A 15,240-nucleotide genomic window follows, 5' to 3' on the forward strand; every position below is an offset into this window, starting at 1 on the left:
ATGGACATTTCCCAGTATGTAATGAAATTCCAGCCCCTGTTTTTCAGAATGGAGCACATCCCCCCACCTTGAGTAGTGAAGTTCACAGTTAAAGAACACTGTGTCTCTTTAGGGACAACCTGAGGTGCATGTCAGCTTGTCCTGGAGGCAGCCACCTGGATAAAGAAAATTTCCAAGGATTCCCTCATTGGTCATGTGTTATTACATTGTCTACAGGAGGAAAGGCTCAACCAGATCTTTGGCTGTTAGCCACAGCCCTAGAGAATGTGGTCATCTATGGGACTTTGTCATCCTTCTAGGTTTGGGCTCAGTACCTGTGTTGACCCTCCATATATGCTATTAACTAGAAGTCCCTCAACTCAAGAGAGTGGGGACACTTCTATTACCTGTATCAATTATATCCACTCTAATTGTGTAATAAGAGCGTCTGCTCATCAGACGCTTCTCTTGCTTTGGCAGCCTTCCTTTGTTATGATTCCTGTGCACCTCCAAGGTACATGGCAATGTCATTTTGAACAACTATTTTCCTTAAAACTATATGAGGCTCTTACTAGAAAGCAGAAATTATTCAGGTCTTATTTTAATTACCATTTTTGCAGGACCATCCCCACTTCTTCCATAGTGGTCCTTTCCCAACCAGAGCAAACTGCCCATCGTATTAATCAGTTTAGCAGCAAATAGTCTTAACCACAGAACTCTGACAATACTCCTGGATCTGGTTACAAATTAACAATACATATGTTAAAAGACATGTTCAATGGGATCTGGAGAGAGTTCTTATTTTTATTGGTCTAATATAAAGGACTTTTATCCAAGATACACAGAAAATTCTTAAGACTCAGCCATAAAAAGCCAAAACTACCCCCACTCACTATAAAGTGGATAAACTCAAATCTGTGACACCAACAAAGACAGAGACAGCATATAAGTGTGTGGAAACATGCCCAACATTGCTGACTGGTAGGGGGTTAGTAATTCACTCAGCAACTGCACATCTATTAGGACAGTTAAAAGGGGGGGGGAGTAAAAAAACAGAGAGTCCCATAACAAAAAGGGGCAATTTAATGTATGACAATAAAAAAAAAATTACCTAGGCAGTTTGAGGAGGAAGATCCAGGTAATATTTGGATGACGACAAAAATAAAACATCAAAGCCCTGTATGATGAATGTAGGGGAACACTTCGGAAAAGAGAGTAAAAGGTGCCGACTTTAGTAGCCAGAAATGAGGAGAGTTTTTAAGAACAGAGCCTCAAGGGGCTGCAAGAACAGAACGAGCCACACTCGGTTGGTGAAGCTTTGCCCACAGGACTTTAGGTTAATAACTGATTCTGGATCCTGGGCTTGAATCAAATGGCAGTGGAGACAGAAACCTTACTCATACAGGAGTTGAGACTCAGAGATAAGCAAAAGGAAGAGGCCAGAATGACCCTGGAGAAAGGATTACAGTTTGACACAAGATTAAAACTCATTTTGAGGACTAGAAACAGCTCCCATGTGACTCAAGAAAGGAGAGTGAGGATACAAAAATAGAGACTTCCTTTAGTTTAGGGCTGAGCGCTCCACAATCTAACACTCTTCCATTGAGCAAGTTAATTACCCAGCATAAAGGAAGGACAGTGGGCCTGAAAGCCCTCCACTGACTGAGGCCTGTTGACGTGTGATAGCTGCTGGGAGAGAGTTTTTGTTTTTAAGTGATATGACCCCTGGTAGGTCAACCACATGCCAGGACAGAACCCACTCTCAAAACTAGCTCGGGAACACAAACGACTTGTTGGGGAAAGGAAAACAAAAAGGAAGAAATGTCAAAGTTTGGGTGGGAAGGAATTAGAGGGTGGAGAGAGGAATTGCAGGGGGTGACTGTGTTCAAAATACATTGTATAAAAGTCTCAACGAGTTAATAGGAATAGTGTCAAGAAAAGAAAATACAGCTTTATTAAGAAGAGAGAAAGAAAGGAAGAGCTTCAAAACTTCACAAGGTAATGACAGGGCCATGGGAGGGACAAAGAAGGGAGTTGCAATGGAAGTAAGCCAGCCCACCTCAGCACCTGCCTCTGCTCTGTAGGGGAGGCAGGCAGAAGCCTGAGGAGAAAGGTAAACCTGGTGACCTGATGGAAAGAGACTGAAAGTTCTTCCCACAAGCCCTCACAGGCCTCAAATCCTGTTGCAGGTTTTTGCTAAGACAGTGACTCCTCTCTGTTGTGTCTTCAGTCAGGAGGAGTTCCATTTTGTCCCTTTATAGAACTCAGGGGGCACTGGCTGGGTGCCATGTTGGAAAGGAACATTTAAAATTGAGCCAACATGGTAACCTAAGAACAGAAAACAGTCACAAATCCAAGAGCACAAATGTAGCCAGTCGTGAACCCAGGGTAGGAGACAACCATGGGAAGCAGTTATAGACTACAAGAAGGCAAAACAAGTAAGGATTGTGAATTCAAGGCCAGCCTTGGCTGTATAGTGAGAGCCTGTCTCAAACACACTGACCCACCTTGAGTTTAATATAGACACAGATTGTTAGCTACACAGGACTATCTATAGATGCATGCTTATGCAAGTTAGCATATAGACACATATTTCCTTGTTCTGTTGAAACTGTCTGAAAGAAACTGCCTTCCAACAGCAATGACCAGGCCTGGCACCTAATAAAAGAAACTAAGGTTGCCGGGAGGTGGTGGCGCACGCCTCTAATCCCAGCACTCGGGAAGCAGAGGCAGGTAGATCTCTGTGAGTTCGAGGCCAGCCTGGTCTCCAGAGCGAGTGCCAGGATAGGCTCCAAAGCTACACACAGAAACCCAGTCTTGAAACAACAACAACAACAAAACAAACAAACAAACTCACAAGGGCTAAAAACAAGATGATATTCATAAATTGTCACAATCCGTTGGCTCCTAGGCGGTGAGGCAGCTAAAAGTAATGTGGTAGGCTTCAGGAACAGAAAAGGAGATTAGGTAACACTAGGAAATCTAGTGTCCGTTGTAATACTTTTAGCTAGAGATAATGCATTGTTATTGAACTGTAACGAGTCACCCTGCTAACAGGAAATTCTTAACTGAGGAGAGCTGAGGTGAAAAGCTGATGCTTAGCATTCACAAGGCCCTGGATTCAACCCTCAGCAACATAGAGTAGAATAATTGAGGAAGCTGTGGTGGGGACATGAAAATGTTCGGTGCTTCACAAATTTCCTATAAAACAGACACCACTACTACACACCCCACCCCACCCCCACCCTGCTTTTAAAGACTAAAAAGACTCTAGGGGAGGTTTCAGAAGCAGGAGGGAACACCTAGAACCACTCACTGCTCAACGTGCTTTTCCCCCCAGGGCTTCTGACTTGGGCTCTATAGCCCCCAGTCTCTGTGTGGATTCTTGGCTACTTGAGAGTCAGGTCCACAGCAGCCAAGAGTTTATTTGCACAGGTTGTGCCTTCCAGCTCTATTTGCTGCTCCTGGGCTATTACTGTGTGAGTCTTGAGCTCATCCTGAGCTAGCCAGCTGTTCTAGGGGGTGAAGCACTTGGCAAAGCACTCCTAGCTGAGTCTGGTGGCTGAGCTCCACCCACTGTGAAGCCAGCCAGAAGCGAAAGACAAGTTCTTTTACACAAACTCTGAAACCAGGAAAGGTGGTTCTGTGGGCTCCAAAGACTTACAAGTCAGGTGGATGAGGCAGATGATGGAAAGGCTCACGAGTGCTCACAGTAAACCGGCAGTGAACTGTTTTCTGCGAGGTTGTTAGATACGCTTGCATTTTTAAAAGAATGAAATAAGGTGGAAATTTACTTTATGTTCTAAGGACTTGACCCAATTTGGCATGTTTTTTTTTAAAAAAATAATTTATTTATCATTATTTTATGTACATTGGTGTTTGGCCTGCATACATGTCTGTGTGAAGGTGTTGGATCTTGAAGTTACAGATGCTAGCTGTCATGTGGGTGCTGGGAATTGAACCCAGGCCCTCTTAATCACTGAGCCATCTCTCCAGCCCCATGTTTTATTTTTTAGATTGTAACTGTATACAGACACATACACTGCCCAAGTCACTGAAAGTGTAAGCTGAAAGAATAAAACACAATCCAACTATTTCATGAGGTTTAAACCATATCTTTAAGAAAAAAAAATTGACTTAGTGGGGTGCTGTATGCTTTTACTCCCAGCACACAGGAAGCAGACGAAGGTGTCTATGAGTTCAAGGCCAACCTGGTTTACATATGGAGTTCCAGACTAGCAAGGACTACACAGTGAGACTCAGAAAATAAAACAACAGAACAAGTGGAATAATGCTTAGAATTTTAAGGCATTTGTTTAAAAGGCAGTTGAATTTTGCTCAAATTCTTCCATGAAATAGGTTCAGTTTTAAAAGATGCAAGAAGTCTAGGTCACTATTAATGAAAAGTGTGACCAAGATATTTTTTATTAACAAAGCTGTTTTCCTTAATCTAATCATGAATATTAAGCTAATGAAAACCTTCCTTTGCTAAGTTAGCCTTGGTAGACTGACAGCAGCTATAAAGATCCTGTTGATAGCTAGGCAGTGTCCATGTCGGGCTCAGTGTGTAAGACAACTGTCCTATGATTATTTCACCATCAAACCCTTTATGTGAGGATGAATATGGCTTAGACCCCTGAGAAAGCAAACGAGCCCACACTCTGCTCACCTGTGATGACCATGCGCTTTCCCACCGTCTCAGAGAGTGGCTCCCGGTATGACACAGACATGCTGAGGTTTTTTCAAACCTCTTTGCTGCAATTACTGCCTGAATAGTCCTCAGATCAGTGAGTGCACCAGTAGGTGCCAAGGCCGGGCCTCTGCTCTCCCTGTCTGTGACCTAAGCTGGCTGGTTGCTAAGGCTGCTTTATGACAGGAGGAGCAGATGTTCCTTGTGCCAGAGCTCTGAATTCCAGTGTCCAAGAGCAGAAGACACAGCTGCAGTGTGCTCAAGAGTTGCACTCTACCACTGTCCCTTGTCTGCCCACATCCCACCAGAAGAATCTGAAGGGACCAGCTTCCCTTTTGGCAGCCATAATGGTCGAACATGTGCTCTATGACCTTGTCTTAGTCACTAGAAAGTCAGATGCCTGCCTCGTGACAAGGAACCAATCAGAAGTTAGCTGGTGGCGCTATGCTTTACGACCTTGGGTGTACTTTACGGACAAGCACACAGCAATGACACAAAGCATAGCAACCACCCTGGGAGGGCTTATGGGCCATAACAACCAGTTGACCAATCAACACAGGGCAAGCCCTCCAAGCCTGGAGGCACACCAATCGTGAGCCTCTGCATACCCGTAGACACTCCCCTTACGCTGTCCTATAAGATCTCTCGGGAGGCCCTAGGAGCTGTCTTTTTCAAGCCATCGGCCATGGTGGGTGGGTGAAAGACCCGAGCTAACATGGGGTTAGCTCGTTAAATTACAATAAAGCCTCATGCAGTTGCAGCAAGCTCTCGAGTCCGCCTGGTGATTGGGGTGACTGAAGTCGTGGCCTGGGACCCCGAATACCTGAGTTTTCCAGGGGTCTAACCAATCGTGTCCAGGAAGTCCTAGAATAGCCGAGCAGGCTGTCTCCGGTATCTTTAGGCATTTCTGAAGAATGTTCTACAGGGACAAATTGGGGGTGTTCAGGGGAGAAAGAGAAATGCTAAGTATGGTTAAACACATTTGAAAGACACCAGAAAAGATAGAGGGGTGTCTGCCCTGAGACAGCTAGACTATACAGACATGCATCAGAACTCTTGCATGGGAGAGCTTCCCATTTCACCACCCAGTGCTTCCAAACAGAACTGATTCCATTTCCCAGTGAGGACAACTGGAGTTAAACCATTCTTGTTTTCCTTCCAGTAAACCATCTTGGGGAAGGAAGCTTCCTCACTACCTCAAAGACTTTTGAAAATTTTCTAAGATTTAGGGTTAGCAACTCTCACACCAAAACACTGAAGGGAAGGAAACAAAGGGGAGGATGCACGAATTCTTCTCTTTGGGATTGTACACTAGGACAAATTTAGGTTCGTGTGTTGCTTATTTTAGTTTTTAAGGATTTTTCTAAAAACTTTAGAGTTAAAGGGAAATATTTACGTGGGTCATAAGTAAAACTCTTAAAATAAGGAATATTTTTGAAAATCCTCTACACTGTCCTTGTTAATTCCATAATCTCTTTTTTTTGGAGCATTTCTAAATTACATCCACAAATACATACATATATGGATACAGAGACATACTTAAAATCGTATCCCTCCCCATCTGAAGAAACAGTGATATGCTGAACATACTTTCTTGTCTTACTTCATATTCATAGTGTACCTGTGGCTCATTCTACTTTATACAGCATTAGGTAAAGTTTGTTCTCATTTTGCCAGTACAACCAGGATATATTCAATGAAATGCATTTGCCATAGTTCATTCCACCAGTGCATTATTAATGATCATGCAAAGTATTCCTTTTTTGTTTTGTTTTTCTTTCACACACAGTGCTGTAATGCGGGCATAGTTTTCTGTCCCACCAGCCTGCTCCCAAATAACCACATGGAAATTTCTTATTAATTATAAATGTTCTGTCCGTAGCTTAGGCTTGTTATTAACTAGCTCTTACAACTTAAATTAACCCATAATTCTTATCTACACTCTTCCATGTGGTGGTATCTTTTTTCACTATGACATGTTCATCTCCTGCTTCCTCTGCATCTGGCTGGTGACTCCATTTCACCCTTCTTCTTCCCAGCATCCTCTCTGTACCAAAATCCTGCCTAGCTATTGGCCATTCAGCTTTGTATTAAATCAATCAGAGTGACAAATCTTCACTGCATACAAAAGGACTACTTCACAGTACTATAAAATACAATTCCTGCATACATCTGCAGCTGTTTTGCCAACATCTTTGGGCTAGACTCCTGAAGTGATATTGCTAGTCTAAGAGAAACATAGATAGACTTTACTGCCCCACCCCATGATGGCTGTATCATTTTGAACTCCTACCCACGGCTACTAAGAATATCTGTTTGGCTATTGATATCATCTAGTCACAGAATATGTTGTTCACTTTTGGTTTTGTTCATGTGACAGATAAGACACGGTGACTATAACTCATGTTTCTCTTATTGCTAGTGTAATTGGACATCCTTTCAAATGCAGGCTGAAAATAGAACACAGGGCCTTTCGCAGAGTAGTTAAGTACTCTGCTACAGAACTGTTCCTGTGTCCCATTACTATCTATGAGTCATTTAGTCAGACCTCTTGTTATATTTTCATTCAGGTCAGCATTTTTATAGACTACTTTTTAAAAGAATGAAATAGTATTCTAAAGAGACACACAAGTTTGGGGGAGACAGTGGGGAAGGGAAACAAATGAGAACAAAATATAAGGGCATATATGAAGATGTCATGGCAAAATCCAGTGCTTTGAATGCTAACCTAAAGTCTTAATTTAAAGACTAAATCACTGACAAAAATCAATAATAAAATATTAATGTAATGAAATATTCATGCAAGAATGAGTATAAAATATAATAATGAAGAAGGTGATTACAGTAATACATTTAGTAAACTCCTAATTTTGCTCCCTGAGTCATGGGGACAGGGGTGTATCCTTCCCCAGAGTAGGATGGTACATGAGGCCTAAATATAGAGAGATAGGATTGTTGGAATAGGTGATATCAGAAGTGCGTTGAAGAAAGACTACAAGCCAGGGGAAGGTGTGGTTGGGAGGTCATTTGGGGGACAACCTGAACCAAAGGCTAGAGAAGACAAATGGCCAACAGTACAGTGCACAGCAAAAGTACAAGTTCAGTGTTGCTAGAGTCTTTCTGTCTATACCTGAGGGGATTAACTTATGAGGAGTGTTTTAGAGATTTGGTCCATAGTTTGTAAATTTGGTGGCTTTGGGGATTACAATGAGCTAGCACATCATTACAAGGAGCATGTACACAATGGCACAAAGCTGCTCATCTCATGGCAGCCAGGAAACAAAGCAAGAAGAGGGGTCAGGGCCCGAGGTTCTCTCCAAAGACATGTCTCCAGTGACCTCTCTCCCAATAGGTTCCACTTTCCAAAGATCCCAGTAGCTCCCAGTTTTGTCAAATGAGACTTGAGCACATAGGAAACCATCCTAACTATAGCAGAGAGTGAGCTGGGTGGCGAGGTAGGAGAGACAAACTGGGTGGTGAGTCAGAAGAGACTTTGTAAGCTCCACAACCTGCTGTTCTTAGGAGTACCTAGACACACAGGAGGGCCTAGGCCCTGCCCCAAATGATGTGACAGACTTTGATGATTCTCCCCCCCCCATGGAAGGCCTCACTCTCCCTGGGGAGCAGAAGGGGGATGGGATGGGGAGTCTGTAGGGGACATGGGAGGATGGAAGGGAGAGGAACTGGGATTGATATGTAAAATAAGATTGTTTCTAATTTAAATAAAAAATTTAGAGAAAGAGAGAAAAAAAAGATGGCACCTTTAATCCCAGTATTGGGGAGGCAGAGACAGGTGGGTATCTGTGAGTTCTAGGCCAGCCTGGTCTACAGGACAAGTTCCAGGACAGATTTCAAAGCTACAGAGAAACCCTGTTTCAGGGATGTGTGTCGGGGCGGGGGGTGGGGGGGGGAATAACGGGTCAGGTCTATCTTGGGTTGAAGTTAGAATCACTTGACTTGAGAACAGGCTTGGAGTCCCAGCACCCAGAGGTAGCTGTTGACTTTGAGGAGTACAGGCAGGGCCCCTGAACACAGTTTTGACTCATCCTTGGATAGGAGCTGCAAATATTCTTGGTCTTGTGAACAGCTCTGTCCTTGCCAGAAGCCAGGAATGCCTGACGGGAGTTTATTACTTCTCTTCCCCTAAATGATCACCCTGCCTGGAAACTGTATGTGAGGGACAGGATCAAAACACCTGAACAAACCAGTGCATACTCCACAATTCCTCCAACAAGGTCATACCTGCTTCAACAGGCCATGCCTTTTAATAGTGTCACTCCCTTTGGGGTTATGGGGACCAATTACATTCAAACTACCACAAGGACCAAGAAAACTTTGAACAACAGTCTCCTGACTGCCTGTCTCCTGACATAGGCTGTCATATGATGTGTAATTTTCTGATACCATGTAGAAATCAGAAACTCCCTTTGTTCAGGGATTTGAAGGATCTTTCCTTCAGGCCCTCACCATGGTGTCTTTCCTAATGGAGCTGTTCTTTGGGATCATCAAGGAAGGCTCTTTCTCCATTTGCAGCCCCATTGCACTGTCTGTGATAGGGTGTTGTTTCTTTTAATGCTCTCACTTCAAGATCTGATCACAGATAGCCCCATGTTCATGAATCATACTCTCTTAATAAATCTCATTCTAAAGGTAATTCATGTCAGCTACTTTTTAAAAAAAAAATCTTTTATTTGTTCAAATTAGGAACAAGCTTGCTTCACATAATAATCCCTTCTCCCTCCCCTCTCCCAACCCCCCATCTGCCCCCACCCCATCTGCCCTCCACTCCCCAGGCAGGATAGGGCCCTCAATGGGGCTCCCCAAAGTCCACCACATCATCCTGGGCCGGGCCTAGGCCCTCCCCCATGTGTCCAGGCCGAGAGAGTATCCCTTCACGTGGGATGGGCTCTCAAAGTCCCTTCTTACACCAGGGAAAAATACTAATCCACTACCAGGGGCCCCCTAGAGTGTGGAGGCCTCCTCATTGCATGTCAGCTACTTTTTACCTGCACATAATTTCTAATACATAGTAGAAATGAAACCCAGGGCCTTGAACATATTCTGTAAGTGCTTTAGCACTTAGCCATACATCTGTTGCTTTCCATATAGTCGTTGGGTATTTTGAGACAATGTCGCCTTGTAACCTAGTCTATACTCAGACTCCCTATATAGTAGAGCCTGGCTTTGAAGACCAAATTTTCCTGCCTCTACCTCCCAAGTGCTGGGAGTACAGGCATATACCACTATGCTGGGAATTTCTTTATACTTTTTATTATCAAACATTGTTATGCCTCTTACAAGCATTCCTAATTTAGAAATAATCCAAAAAACAAACTGAATAGTTACAGGCCTGGCTTGAAATTACAAGTCTTTTGTATAGTACTGACAAGGACAATTTTTTTGTATACTGTAGTCTGTAGAATAAATAAGATGTGTGTAAATGGTTATCAATATTCTGGACACACAGTATATACTTAATATATGTGACCATTATTTATATTTCTTCATTTTTTGGTCTGCAAGATTGACACATAAGAGAGTCTGTAGCCATCCCTTTCCTCCCTCATTTGGTTCTAATTTGGGTAAAATGGCACCATTGTGTTGGCTTGCTAATCCCTCTCAGTCTCTGCAGCCCAACTTCCACCTTAAAATACACTTAAATTAAAATCATAAAGCATTTTCACTGTTAACACCCAATTGCTACACTACATGTTAAAAACAATAGTTAAAACAAGTATTATGAAACAAATGAGTCACATGCTACATACCTTACAATGGCATGTTTTCATTGTTAAACTATGACCGAGGTCATGATGGAGACTGAGTACTCATTTTCCCCTTGAGCTGCTGGATCCCAGGAGGCTAATTAAAGCCCTAACAGAAGGCTTCCTGGGAGATGGGAACCAAGCTGGAACCAAGAGCTCAGTGCTGCTCTTCTTAGGCCAGGTTACTTTCCTCTCTGTTCCTCCTTTCAAAGCAATCTGGAAGGTCTTTCGCATTCATGGTGCTGTGATATCAAGGACCTTGGCGTTTGCTATGGGGTTTAATATGTCTTTCTACTGATACCAGTTACATTTTCTGGTGAGGCCTTTTCACTGATCCATAAAGAAATATGACTGCCACTGCTATGTGCCAGACATGGTAGCTGGTAGCTATCCCAGTTGCTTTACTAGAAGTCTCTCAGTATCTGTACACAACAGTGTGATGTAGCCTTATTACTCTGGCTTACTGATGAGGGGAGCCCCAAGGTTTAGTGTCAGCATTTTGTCTTTTATATATTCTTGACAGAGAAGATTGATCCCCAAACTGGACTGTTTCTGGCTTTGGGTGATTGAAATATAATTTTAATCTTCAACAAATGCTGCTTTTCTCCAAAAACAAAACAAAAAAACCAACCAAACAAAAATGCTGCTTTTTATGATGGAAATTGTTCTAGGGAATTTCCTCTACCAAGAGAGGATCATTGGATACTGTTCCTCCTGATACTATTGCAACTCCCCAGCTTGTGAGCTTCAGTGGGGTACCAGTAGCATTCCATCTTAACCCCTTCTGGGTTAACATCCCTCTTACAACTGGACAATCAACTCCCTACCATACTGTTTCTCTGTCTCCATCTATCAACATGAATCTCTGAGGGTCTCAAGTGTCATACTTCTTTCCCCACACTATTGTAAGCCATTGTCCCCTACATTCTTTTGTTTTCTTGTGTAAATTCAAGGCCTTACCCAGGATAGGTTCACACTCTGCCACTGAGATATACCCAACCTCTGTGTTTCAATTTTAGCTTGGCTGCGCTGATGGTGTTCTTCCGTAAATATGTTTCCCTTATTGGTTGATGAATAAAACACTGGCTGGCCAGTAGGCAGGCAGGTAGAATAGGCAGGGCTACCAGACAAGGAGAATTCTGGGGAGAGGACGCAGAAAGAAGAGACACCATGTAGCCACTGGGAAGATAGGAATCACCAGGTGTTCTTTGGTAAGATAAGGCCATGTAGAAATACATAGATTAATAATTATGGGTTAATAATTGAGAGAACTAGCCAATAAGAAGCTTGAGCAATTGACCAAACAGTTTATAATTAATGTAAGTCTTTGTGTGTTTATTTGGTGTTGAAGGGCAGCGGGAACAGGCAAGCAGGAAACTCCATCTACAGGCTGATGTTTAAACTAGCCTTGCTTATGCCAGTCGGGCATCTCTGCACATTGACCACTGGGTAGAGGAAAATTCTGCTAATTCCTGGACGCCAGCTCTCTCAGCTGCTGCCAGGACCCTGGCTACTCTGCTACCTTGCAGACTCCCATTTCAATTCAGACTTTGTCACAGGAAGAAGGGACACATGTCTTTTCCTCTATGAGACATTTTCTTACAGGGCTTCCAGAAGGTATTGCAAGCCAAAATTGTAATAATGGCTCCAGGTCGGAGAGGAGACATTCTAGAAAGAGACATTTGTAACCTTACCCTTCAGCTATCAGATTACTGAAATCAGACTGCCAAGAACTAATATCTCCCAGGAATTCTGTTCTGGGGAAGGAAAAGGGTTAAACCCTGGCACCAATTAGAGAAGGAACTTAGCTCCCTGGGGGAACTTGTGAGATTCTAAGAGCTTATCTCACAGTTAACATATGCACATTTCTTGGCTTTTGTTTCCTTTTGTTCTATAATATTATCACACTTAGGTATTAAAGGACAGGGGGAAACAAGGGAGACTTACTCTCCACAGCTTTCGTAGTTTAAATAGGTCCATTTTCCTGTATCAGTTTTTGTTTCCTAAGTTCTGCCAGAATGTGATGCTAACTAAAGGGGACCCACAGGTGACACTCTTTAAGACATTGAACAGGCTCCTTGCTGACTGGGCAGGGTCAGGAGAGGAACTGGGTGGGTGGGGGGAGTGAAGTACTCCTTCTGATCCACAGCTCTTCCGCTGAATCCGGAAAGCACCACTCCTGTGTCGCTGTAATCTTTGCAGCAATGGAGATACTCTCTAAAGACACCGTGCCTCCCCCTTTGCTATCAGTCTATTGAAACAATGGTTCCCAAGGAACTGGAATTTCCCAGAAATCTTATGGTGGGAGGAAAAGGCTGAAGCCTGGTGCCAATCAGAGGAGGAACTGGAATTTCCCCGAAGTCTTATGGTGGGAGGAGAAAAAGGCTAAAGCCTGGTGCCAATCAGAGGAGGAACTTGTCTCCCGGAAAGAGATTTCACATAGTTTTGACTACTTGTCCGACTATCTGGAAGGAGAGATTGGAGTCAGTGATAGATGGGACCACACCTTGACTGCTTACTATGCATACCTCTTGCCCTCTGTTAAAACCTAAATCTCATGTTAAGACATCAAATATGGACTTGGGGACAGTCACTGGACCTCTACGTTCCTCTTCTCACACGTTTACTGTTGTGGAATAATCTTGTACACTGTAAATATGTGTCTTTGTCAAGGCACCTTCTGATTGGTTGAATAAAGAGCTGAATAAATAGCTAGGCAGGAAGAGGTTAGGCAGGATTTTTGGATAAAGAAAGAGAAGAGTCTAGAGGACACGAAGAGAAAACAGAGTAAAAGATGGAAGAGAGGAAAAAGGCACGAGGCAAAATGCAGATTAATATAATGGGGTTGATTTAAGTTATAAGAGCTAGTGGGACAATCCTAAGCGATAGGGCAAACTTTCATAATTAATAATGAGTTTCCGTGGGGTTATTTGGGAGCTGGAGGTACAGAGAAAGACTTGCTACATTTTACTGTTTTGCATTGCTACTTAGTTATTTCATTAATTAGAGGGTTAGTGCCCTAGCCTAACTTGTTAGAGCAGCTGCCAGGGCCCAGACACTGATTTCAACAACTCAATTCTGGCAAATCAGCCAAGAGAAAAACCAAAAACACATTTTGGGTGTCAGACAGACATTGTTCGAGTTGGTCCTGGATGCAGAGGAAAGACTGAACAGTCCCGTGTAGCTGATGGAATCTTTTTATTCCAGGCACATTTTCCCCTTCCGCCTCCATCAGCTGCTTATCGTCACTGTTTGGTGAAGCAGAGACATGAGTAGCTGGACTTTGTTTTAGACTTGATGACAGTCTTTGATTCCTGTACATTTTCCCCAATCATTGGACCTTGGGCTTCTCAGTCAAGTTGGTCTAGAGGCTCCTTTCAACTGTTGGAACTATTGGGGGGGGGGGGCTGCCATCTGGTGATTGACTGTCTTTCAGAGTTTTTCTAAATTGTTTTGGTTTGTTGAACTATTTGAGCTGTTGAACCATTTGTCTGACAAGCCTTATCATTTGGAAGCTCTTATGAACAAATTTAGAGTTCTGTTGGAATATTTGGGCATCTGCTGGGTGGCAGGGAGGATTGAAATGTGTTGCTCTTTGGGGGCTCTGTTGAACTGATTGAGTCAGAGAAACAATGATATTAAGACCTGTATGGTAATTTATATGATCATGGAAAATATTAAGCATGTACCATCTTGGTCCCCCTAGGGAGACCCAATCTGGCTAGTCATCTGTAAACTTAACATAGTCTCTAAGGCAGCATGGGGGCATGACTTATCTTCCCCCAGAGTTAGGCTAGGCAGTGGCACACACCTTTAATCCCAGCACTCGGGAGGCAGAGGCAGGTGGATCTCTGTGAGTTTGAAACCAGTCTGGTCTACAAGAGCTAGTTCCAGGACAGCCTCCAAAGCCACCGAGAAACCCTGTCTTGAAAAACAAAAACAAAAACAAAAACAAAAAAATGGGGTCTAACCCCAGAGTTCCTGAAAACAATTCATGGCAAACCTCTGGGTGCTTCCTTCTTGAGCTTATTGCAAAGTAAAATTATGCTTCTTGACATGGCTGCTTTGAGGTTTATGTGTGTTCATTGATGGATAGATATAGATATTGGGGCATAATTTCTGTACTAATTTAGTATATGTTGCCTGGTTTTTTTTTTTTTTTTCTTTCTCGCTCTCTTGAAAAAAATCTAGCTAAAATGTGACAATTTATTTTTATACTATAGAATTTGAGACTGAAAGAAAAAAAAAAACACCTCAGCCACTTAAAATCTTAACTAGTTAATTGAAAGTTAATTGTGAACTCCTTTCCTGGTGGAATGATTTGTGTCTGGGACAACCATGACTTTATTTGGGGGGAGGAGTCTCAGGGGGGAAGTCTGGATCTCATTACATAGCTGTAGGGAGCCGGTTCCTGCATTATCCATTACAATAATGGTGCCTGAAGACACCAAGATGTAAATTACTTCACAGGCGCTGGGTAATCTCCATTCCTTTGATCTCTGCCTATCCCATGGCTCATTTGGCCTGAGGAGCTGAAGCCATTCATAGGGTAACACGTCCCAGGCGGCTTGTCAGCCTTTTTAAGGGATGGGTTTCTTAGTTCAGTGTCTCCGCTCTAGTCTCCGCTCTGGTAAGATGCATTAAAGCTTGTCTGCAGAAGGATCCGAGTGTCCTGCGTGTATTTCTTGCCGGCCGAGAAAATACAGCGCGCGGGACATATGGTGCCGAAACCCGGGAACATATGAACATCTCTGGCACCGCGGAGACCCCTCTAACGGGGCGGATTCAGAACTGCAGGGTGGTAAA

Source organism: Cricetulus griseus, assembly GCF_003668045.3.
Source record: "Cricetulus griseus strain 17A/GY chromosome 1 unlocalized genomic scaffold, alternate assembly CriGri-PICRH-1.0 chr1_0, whole genome shotgun sequence".
In the NCBI taxonomy this organism is placed as follows: Eukaryota; Metazoa; Chordata; class Mammalia; order Rodentia; family Cricetidae; genus Cricetulus; species Cricetulus griseus.